Genomic DNA, 7,389 nt, shown 5'->3' on the forward strand with positions numbered 1-7,389 from the left:
TGTGCATCAGGATCATGCTAGGTGTGTATGGGGTTTTGACAGTGTATCAGGATCCTGCCAGCTGAGTATGTGGGTTTCACAGTTATCAGGATCCTGCCAGATGTGAATGGGGTTTCACAGTGGATCAGGATCCTGCCAGGTGTGTATGGGTTTCCGCAGTGCATCAGGATCCTTCCAGATGTGTATGGGGGGTTTCACAGTTTATCAGGATCCTGCCTGGTGAGTCTGGGTGTTTCACAGTTCATCAGGATCCTGCCAGGTGTGTATGTGGGTTTCACAGTTTATCAGGATCCTGCCTGGTGTGTCTGGGGGTTTCACAGTTCATCAGGATCCTGCCAGGTGTGCATGTGGGTTTCAATGCTTATCAGGAAACTGCCAGATGTGAATGGGGTTTTCACAGTTCATCAGGATCCTGCCAGATGTGTATGGGGTTTTCACAGTGCATCAGGATCCTTCCAGATGTGTATGGGGGTTTCACAGAGCATCAGGATCCTGCATCGTGTGTATGTGGGTTTCACACTTGATCAGGATCCTGCCTGGTGTGTCTGGGGAGTTCACAGTGCATCAGGATCCTTCCAGATGTGTATGGGATTTTCACAGTGCATCAGGATCCTGCCAGGTGTGTATGCGGTTTTCACAGTGTATCAGGATCCTGCCAGGTGTGTATGGGGTTTTCACATTGTATCAGGATCATGCCAGGTGTGTATGTGGGTTTCACAGTTTATCAGGATCCCGCCTGGTGTGTATGGGGTTTTCACACTGCATCAGTGTCCTGCCTGGTGTGTATGGGGGTTTCACATTGGATCAGGATCCTGCCATGTGTCTATGTGGGTTTCACAGTTTATCAGGATCCTGCCAGGTGTGTTTGGGGGTTCCACAGTTTATCAGGATCCTGCCACATGTGTATGGGGTTTCACAGTGGTTCTGGATCCTGCCAGGTGTGTTTGGGGTTTTCGCAGTGGATCAGGATCCTGCCAGGTGTGTATGGGGTTTTCACAGTGGATCAGGATCCTGCCAGGTGTGTATGTGGGTTTCACAGTGTATCAGGCTCCTGCCAGGTGTGTATGTGTGTTTCACAGTTTATCGGGATCCTGCCAGATGTGTATGGGGTTTCACAGTGGATCAGGATCCTGCCACGTGTGCATGGCGTTTTCACAGTGTATCAGGATCCTGCCAGATGTGTATGGGGATTTCACAGTTTATCAGGATCCTGCCAGGTGTGTATGTGGGTTTCACAGTTTATCAGGATCCTGCCAGGTGTGTATGGGTGTTTCACAGTTCATCAGGATCCTGCCAGGTGTGTATGGGGGTTTCACAGTTTATCAGGATCCTGCCTGGTGTGTCTGGGAGTTTCACAGTTCATCAGAATCCTGCCAGGTGTGTATGTGGGTTTCACAGTTTATCAGGAAACTGCCAGATGTGAATGGGGTTTTCACAGTGCATCAGGATCCTGCCAGATGTGTATGGGGTTTTCACAGTGCATCAGGCTCCTTCCAGATGTGTATGGGGGTTTCACAGTGTATCAGGATCCTGCATCGTGTGTAAGTGGGTTTCACAGTTTATCAGGATCCTGCCTGGTGTGTATGGGGTTTCACAGTGGATCAGGATCCTGCCACGTGTGTATGGCGTTTTCACAGTGTATCAGGATCCAGCATCGTGTGCATGGGGTTTCACAGTTTATCAGGATGCTGCCAGGTGTGTATGGGGGTTTCACAGTTTATCAGGATCCTGCCAGGTGTGTATGTGGGTTTCACAGTTCATCAGGATCCTGCCAGGTGTGTATGGGTGTTTCACAGTTTATCAGGATCCTGCCTGGTGTGTCTGGGGGTTTCACAGTTCATCAGGATCCTGCCAGGTGTGTATGTGGGTTTCACAGTTTATCAAGAACCTGCCTGGTGTGTCTGGGGTTTTCACAGTGCATCAGGATCCTGCCTGGTGTGTTTGGGGTTTCACAGTGGATCAGGATCCTGCCAGGTGTCTATGTGGGTTTCACAGTTTATCAGGATCCTGCCAGGTGTGTTTGGGGGTTCCACAGTTTATCAGGATCCTGCCACATGTGTGTGGGGTTTCACAGTGTTTCAGGATCCTGCCAGGTGTGTTTGGGGTATTCACTGTGCATCAGGATCCTGCCAGGTGTGTACGGGGTTTTCACAGTGTATCAGCATCCTGCCAGGTGTGTATGGGGTTTTCACAGTGTTTCAGGATCCTGCCAGGTGTGTATGGGGTTTTCACAGTGTATGAGGATCCTGGCAGATGTGTATGGGGTTTTCACAGTGGATCAGGAACCTGCCAGGTGTCTACGGGGATTTCACATTGCATCAGGATCCTGCCAGGTGTGTATGTTGGTTTCACAGTTTATCAGGATCCTGCTACGTGTGCACGGGGTTTCACAGTGGTTCAGGATCCTGCCAGGTTTGTCTGGGGTTTCACTGTGCATCAGGATCATGCTAGGTGTGTATGGGGTTTTGACAGTGTATCAGGATCCTGCCAGCTGAGTATGTGGGTTTCACAGTTATCAGGATCCTGCCAGATGTGAATGGGGTTTCACAGTGGATCAGGATCCTGCCAGGTGTGTACGGGGTTTGCACAGTGGATCAGTATCCTGACAGATGTGTATGGAGTTTTCACAGTGGATCTGGATCCTGCCAGGTGTGTAAGGGGTTTTCACAGTGGATCAGGATCCTGCCAGGTATGCCAGGGATTTCACAGTGGATCAGGATCCTGTCAGTGGTGTATGGGGTGTTCACAGTTTATCAAGGTCCTGCCAGGCGTGTAAGGAGTTTTCACAGTGGATCAGGATCCTGCCAGGTGTGTATGGGGGTGTCACTGTGTATCAGGATCCTGCCAGGTGTGTATGGTGTTTTCACAGTGTATCAGGATCCTGCCAGGTGTGTATGGGGGTTTCACTGTGTATCAGGATCCTGCCAGGTGAGTATGGGGTTTTCACAGTGCATCAGGATCCTGCCAGATGTGTCTGGGTTTTCGCAGTGCATCAGGATCCTTCCAGATGTGTATGGGGGTTTTCACAGTTTATCAGGATCCTGCCTGGTGTGTCTGGGGGTTTCACAGTTCATCAGGATCCTGCCAGGTGTGTATGTGGGTTTCACAGTTTATCAGGATCCTGCCTGGTGTGTCTGGGGGTTTCACAGTTCATCAGGATCTTGCCAGGTGTGTATGTGGGTTTCAATGCTGATCAGGAAACTGCCAGATGTGAATGGGGTTTTCACAGTGCACCAGGATCCTGCCAGATGTGTATGGGGTTTTCACAGTGCATCAGGATCCTTCCAGATGTGTATGGGGGTTTCACAGTGTATCAGGATCCTGCATCGTGTGCATGTGGGTTTCACACTTTATCAGGATCCTGCCTGGTGTGTCTGGGGATTTCACAGTGCATCAGAATCCTGCCAGATTTGTATGAGGTTTCACAGTGCATCATGATCCTTCCAGATGTGTATGGGATTTTCACAGTGCATCAGGATCCTGCCAGGTGTGTATGGGGTTTCACAGTGTATCAGGATCCTGCCAGATGTGAATGGGGTTTCACTGTGTATCAGGATCCTGCCAGATGTGAATGAGGTTTCACAGTGCATCATGATCCTTCCAGATGTGTATGGGATTTTCACAGTGCATCAGGATCCTGCCAGGTGTGTATGGGGGTTTCACAGTATGTCAGGATCCTGCCAGCTGTGTATGGGTTTTCACAGCATATCAGGATCCTGCCAGGTGTGTATGGGCGTTTCGCAGTTTATCAGGATCCTGCCAGATGTGTATGGGGGTTTCACAGTTTATCGGCATCCTGCCAGGTGCGTATGGGGTATATACAGTGGATGAGGATCCTGCCAAGTGTGTATGTTGTTTTCACAGTCTGTCAGGATCCTGCCAGGTGTGTATGGGGGTTTCACTGTGTATCAGGATCCTGCCTGGTGTGTCTGGGGGTTTCACAGTTCATCAGGATCCTGCCAGGTGTGTCTGTGGGTTTCACAGTGCATCAGGATCCTTCCAGATGTGTATGGGGGTTTCACAGTGTATCAGGATCCTTCATCGTGTGTATGTGGGTTTCACAGTTTATCAGGATCCTGCCTGGTGTGTATGGGGTTTCACAGTGGATCAGGATCCTGCCACATGTGTATGGGGTTTTCACAGTGTATCAGGATCCTGCATCGTGTGTATGGGGTTTCACAGTTTATCAGGATCCTGCCAGGTGTGTATGTGGGTTTCACAGTTTATCAGGATCCTGCCAGGTGTGTATGGATGGTTTCACAGTTTATCAGGATCCTGCCTGGTGTGTCTGGGGGTTTCACAGTTCATCAGGATCCTGCCAGGTGTGTATGGGGTTTCACAGTGTATCAGGATCCTGCCAGATGTGAATGGGGGTTTCACTGTGTATCAGGATCCTGCCTGGTGTGTCTGGGGGTTTCACAGTTCATCAGGATCCTGCCAGGTGTGTCTGTGGGTTTCACAGTGCATCAGGATCCTTCCAGATGTGTATGGGGGATTCACAGCATATCAGGATCCTGCCAGGTGTTTATGGGCGTTTCGCAGTTTATCAGGATCCTGCCAGATGTGTATGGGGGTTTCACAGTTTATCGGCATCCTGCCAGGTGCGTATGGGGTATATACAGTGAATCAGGATCCTGCCAAGTGTGTATGGTGTTTTCACAGTGTATCAGGATCCTTCCAGATGTGTATGGGGTATTCACAGTGTATCAGGATCCTTCATCGTGTGTATGTGGGTTTCACAGTTTGTCAGGATCCTGCCTGGTGTGTATGGGGTTTCACAGTGGATCAGGATCCTGCCACATGTGTATGGGGTTTTCACAGTGTTTCACGATCCTGCATCGTGTGTATGGGATTTCACAGTTTATCAGGATCCTGCCAGGTGTGTATGTGGGTTTCACAGTTTATCTGGATCCTGCCAGGTGTGTATGGAGGTTTCACAGTTCATCAGGATCCTGCCAGGTGTGTATGGGGGTTTCACAGTTTATCAGGATCCTGCCTGGTGTGTCTGGGGGTGTCACAGTTCATCAGGATCCTGCCAGGTGTGTCTGTGGGTTTCACAGGATATCAGGATCCTGCCTGGTGTGTCTGGGGTTTTCACAGTGCATCAGGATCCTGCCAGATGTGTATGGGTTTTCGCAGTGCATCAGGATCCTGCCACATGTGTATGGGGTTTTCACAGTGTATCAGGATCCTGCATCGTGTGTATGGGGTTTCACAGTTTATCAGGATCCTGCCAGGTGTGTATGTGGGTTTCACAGTTTATCAGGATCCTGCCAGGTGTGTATGGATGGTTTCACAGTTCATCAGGATCCTGCCAGGTGTGTATGGGGGTTTCACAGTTTATCAGGATCCTGCCTGGTGTGTCTGGGGGTTTCACAGTTCATCAGGATCCTGCCAGGTGTGTATGGGGTTTCACAGTGTATCAGGATCCTGCCAGATGTGAATGGGGGTTTCACTGTGTATCAGGATTCTGCCTGGTGTGTCTGGGGGTTTCACAGTTCATCAGGATCCTGCCAGGTGTGTCTGTGGGTTTCACAGTGCATCAGGATCCTTCCAGATGTGTATGGGGGATTCACAGCATATCAGGATCCTGCCAGGTGTGTATGGGCGTTTCGCAGTTTATCAGGATCCTGCCAGATGTGTATGGGGGTTTCACAGTTTATCGGCATCCTGCCAGGTGCGTATGGGGTATATACAGTGAATCAGGATCCTGCCAAGTGTGTATGGTGTTTTCACAGTGTATCAGGATCCTGCCAGGTGTGTATGGGGGTTTCACTGTGTATCAGGATCCTGCCTGGTGAGTCTGGGGGTTTCACAGTTCATCAGGATCCTGCCAGGTGTGTCTGTGGGTTTCACAGTGCATCAGGATCCTTCCAGATGTGTATGGGGTATTCACAGTGTATCAGGATCCTTCATCGTGTGTAAGTGGGTTTCACAGTTTGTCAGGATCCTGCCTGGTGTGTATGGGGTTTCACAGTGGATCAGGATCCTGCCACATGTGTATGGGGTTTTCACAGTGTTTCACGATCCTGCATCGTGTGTATGGGGTTTCACAGTTTATCAGGATCCTGCCAGGTGTGTATGTGGGTTTCACAGTTTATCTGGATCCTGCCAGGTGTGTATGGAGGTTTCACAGTTCATCAGGATCCTGCCAGGTGTGTATGGGGGTTTCACAGTTTATCAGGATCCTGCCTGGTGTGTCTGGGGGTTTCACAGTTCATCAGGATCCTGCCAGGTGTGTCTGTGGGTTTCACAGGATATCAGGATCCAGCCTGGTGTGTCTGGGGTTTTCACAGTGCATCAGGATCCTGCCAGATGTGTATGGGTTTTCGCAGTGCATCAGGATCCTTCCAGATGTGTATGGGGGGTTTCACAGTTTATCAGGATCCTGCCTGGTGTGTATGGGGGTTTCACAGTTCATCAGGATCCTGCCAGGTGTGTATGTGGGTTTCACAGTTTATCAGGATCCTGCCTGGTGTGTCTGGGGGTTTCACAGTTCATCAGGATCCTGCCAGGTGTGTATGTGGGTTTCAATGCTGATCAGGAAACTGCCAGATGTGAATGGCGTTTTCACGGTGCACCAGGATCCTGCCAGATGTGTATGGGGGTTTCACAGTGTATCAGGATCCTGCATCGTGTGTATGTGGGTTTCACACTTTATCAGGATCCTGCCTGGTGTGTCTGGGGATTTCACAGTGCATCAGGATCCTGCCAGATTTGTATGAGGTTTCACAGTGCATCAGGATCCTTCCAGATGTGTATGGGATTTTCACAGTGCATCAGGATCCTGCCAGGTGTGTATGCGGTTTTCACAGTGTATCAGGATCCTGCCAGGTGTGTATGGGGTTTTCACACAGTGTATCAGGATCCTGCCAGGTGTGTATGTGTGTTTCACAGTTTGTCAGGATCCTGCCTGGTGTGTATGGGGTTTTCACACTGCATCAGGGTCCTGCCTGGTGTGTATGGGGTTTCACAGTGGATCAGGATCCTGCCAGGTGACTATGTGGGTTTCACAGTTTATCAGGATCCTGCCAGGTGTGTTTGGGGGTTCCACAGTTTATCAGGATCCTGCCACATGTGTATGGGGTTTCACAGTGGTTCAGGATCCTGCCAGGTTTGTTTGGGGTTTTCGCAGAGGATCAGGATCCTGCCAGGTGTGTATGGGGTTTTCACAGTGGATCAGGATCCTGCCAGGTGTGTATGTGGGTTTCACAGTGTATCAGGCTCCTGCCAGGTGTATATGTGTGTTTCACAGTTTATCAGGAACTTGCCAGATGTGTATGGGGTTTCACAGTGGATCAGGATCCTGCCACGTGTGCATGGCGTTTTCACAGTGTATCAGGATCCTGCCAGGTGTGTATGGGGGTTTCACAGTTTATCAGGATCCTG

This window comes from Heterodontus francisci, unplaced genomic scaffold (genome assembly GCF_036365525.1).
Source record: "Heterodontus francisci isolate sHetFra1 unplaced genomic scaffold, sHetFra1.hap1 HAP1_SCAFFOLD_89, whole genome shotgun sequence".
Taxonomy (NCBI): domain Eukaryota; kingdom Metazoa; phylum Chordata; class Chondrichthyes; order Heterodontiformes; family Heterodontidae; genus Heterodontus; species Heterodontus francisci.